Raw genomic sequence first — 3,475 nt, 5'->3', positions numbered from 1 at the left:
TAAGCCATTTCCTCTACTCTACCATAGTGCCATATGACCTCTGATGTCATTTAGCACTGGCTTACCTGGGGTCTTTGCCTCCAAGCCTCACTATAGTTTGAAGATGCCACTAATGACCTTAGATATTGATGCAGCAGAAATTTTTCAGTAAATAAATAGCAGATACTGTTAAAGACTCCAAATATTTCACCATATCAGAATTTATTTAGTTAATGACTATGGAAGATGGTTCCTAAAACATTAGATTGGGAATAAAATTGCCTAAATAACATTATACGCAAAGTTTATTGGAAGCTGAAACAACCGTGAGAAAGTGCTTTTGCATTTTATCTTCAGACCTGGACATGAAATCCTTGGGGATTTGAAAGCACTATTTCATATTTCTATAGACAGATGCCTTCCATATTTTTCTCTGTTACCTTAGATATTAGTTGTCACCCCCCTAATCCCTTGCTCGTATCCGTTAGGGAGCTTAGGAGGCGAAGACTGAGGCCCAATGAAGGAATCACCCCAATCTTGTACCTCAGCCCTTGCCTCATTTAATTCTTCTCCCTCTTTTCCTTCTCTTCTTCATCCCTTCTTCTGTCCACTTATCCAAATTGACCTTTCTAGAAATCCACAAACATTACCTTACTGAACCAAAAAATGTTCTTACCCCCTGAGGGCTTCGAACTCAACCCCACCCCACATATTTTGTATACGCCACTAAGGACCTCAGATGTTGATGGAACGGAAATTTTTCTATAAATAAGTAAATATTAATGGTTGGATGCCAAAAGTGATTTATATGCTATGCCTTAAATAAAGCATTTTGTGGTCTGTGAAATTGGTTGAGTTACACCAGGTGTTTTCAGAAAAGTATGCTGGCAAGGCACATATTCCTAACTCAAGCAATATCAGTTGTTAATAAAACAATTTAATCTTTAAATATCAAGTGGCACATTGCTATTTCTACTAAGGACGTCAAACGAAACCACAAAAAGGTATATTAGATGCAAAATTTAAGTTTGATATTCCAAAGAACAAAATGTTACAATCAGCCATTGTAATGTTGCTTGACATGTACAGCATTCATGCTGAACAAATTGTAAATAACACACAGACACACACTCACTCACATAATATATGTATGTATATAATATATGGATATATACATACATAAAAAATATATGTATATATACATATATATTTATATATACATATATATGTATATATTATATATGTATACACATGAATATATATACATATATATGCATATGTATATATATTTGTATATGTATGTATGTATGCATATTATATATGTATACATACATATCTATTCATGTATATATATTTATATATACGTGTATACATGTACACATATATACATACATATAAGCATATAGATATGTGTATGTATACACAGGTATTGTAAATATAAATGTGTACATATATACATAAATATCCAAACACACATACATAAATACATATATAATAGATACACACACACACACACACACACACACACACACACACACACACACACACACACACACACACACACACACACACACACACACACACACATACATACATATGCATAAGTATATTAACACACACACACACATATATATGTGTATGTGTGTAAATAAATAAATAAACATATATATATATATATATATATATATATACATATGTACATGTGTGTGTATATATGCGTGTGTGTGTGTGTGTGTGTGTGTGTGTGTGTGTGTGTGTGTGTGTGTGTGTGTGTGTGTGTGTGTGTGTGTGTGTGTGTGTGTGTGTGTGTGTGTGTGTGTGTGCATATATATATATATATATATATATATATATATATATATATATATATATATATATATATATATATTTATATTTATATATACACATGAATATATATACATATATATGCATATGTATATTTGTATATGTATGTATGTATGCATATTATATATGTATACATAAATATCTATTCATGTAGATTTATATATACATATATACATGTACACATATATACATACATATAAGCATATAGATATGTGTGTATGTATAAATGTGTACATGTATACATAAATATCCAAACACATACATACATATACATACATACATACATACACACATACACACACACACACACACACACACACACACACACACACACACACACACATACACACACACACACACACACACACACACACACACACACACACACACACACACACACACACACGCGCGCGTGTAGATTTGTGCATATGTACATACACATACATGTGCATAAGTATATTAACACACACACATATGTGTGTGTGTGTGTGTGTGTGTGTGTGTGTGTGTGTGTGTGTGTGTGTGTGTGTGTGTGTGTGTGTGTGTGTGTGTGTGGTGTGTGTGTGTGTGTGTGGATATATGGATCATGCATATATGTATATGTAAAAGGCGGCAGCTTGATACGACCCAAATTATTCAGACCAGCTTATTTGCACCTTTCAAAACCTGAGATTATTTGTCCGTTTGATGAGCGAACTGGAGTGACCTGGGGGGTGGGACTTGACCATTAGTATTCAAAGGGTTCAATAGGCAGGACATTTACTAAGTAATGGCTTTAGACCTCCTCAGCAACGTTCATAATATTTTTGTCCTTTGTTCTTCCTCAGCAACGTCCGAATCCTAGATGCAGGTCAAGCCGGGTGAAATTCATCTATAGCCTCCAGTTTCCCCAATACAATAAAGTTCTACTTCATTTTGCACCAGTGAATGGACTCCCGAGCTGAACATGTTGAATGTTTCACATGTAAAGGTACCCTGCTTTGCTGCATAGTGCGTCAGGTTGTCAAGCACTCTACATGAGAGACAGTACTGACAGACTCCGATCACATTCCCCTTCTTTCAGTATAGAGCGGGCATTGGGCAGTTGATCTACCTGCTTCACTATGTCAGGGCTCCGCAATACTAGCCAGGATGCTGGTACCAGGAGCGAATAATAATCAGTATCCGAGATCTCGGAAAATACTAGACTGTGCTCACTACTGATGTCAACTCCAGAAACAACATTTGAAGAATGCTTCAGTCTCAACACCATGGTATGCTGCTTGAACGAAGTTGACAAAAGTTGAAGTCTGCAGGAGATTTAAGTAGGCATAGTGACCCACCATTAACAACACCAACCTTACTGATCGTACACCTGTCAGATCGTTTCAACTCTGAAGGTGACCACCTCCAACCTCAGGCTGCTCAATTCTCCAGGTAGTACTGGCATTCGTTCAACCTGCCGCAAAGCAGATGTATCCTAATGTATCAGTATTACCTGACGCGGTTGAGGCGGCTCAAATCGAGTAGAAGACGGAAATCGGGACAAAAATATTGCCCCGACACCGGAAGAACTAAGTCGCCTGTTCGATTACGTGATTATTTAACAAGAGTCCATGAATACGGCCAAGGATGGACGTGGGGATGGACTTACCCGGGTGGGACCAATGCC

Source organism: Penaeus chinensis, chromosome 35 (genome assembly GCF_019202785.1).
Source record: "Penaeus chinensis breed Huanghai No. 1 chromosome 35, ASM1920278v2, whole genome shotgun sequence".
NCBI lineage: Eukaryota > Metazoa > Arthropoda > Malacostraca > Decapoda > Penaeidae > Penaeus > Penaeus chinensis.
Note: the sequence above shows the minus strand (reverse complement) of the source record.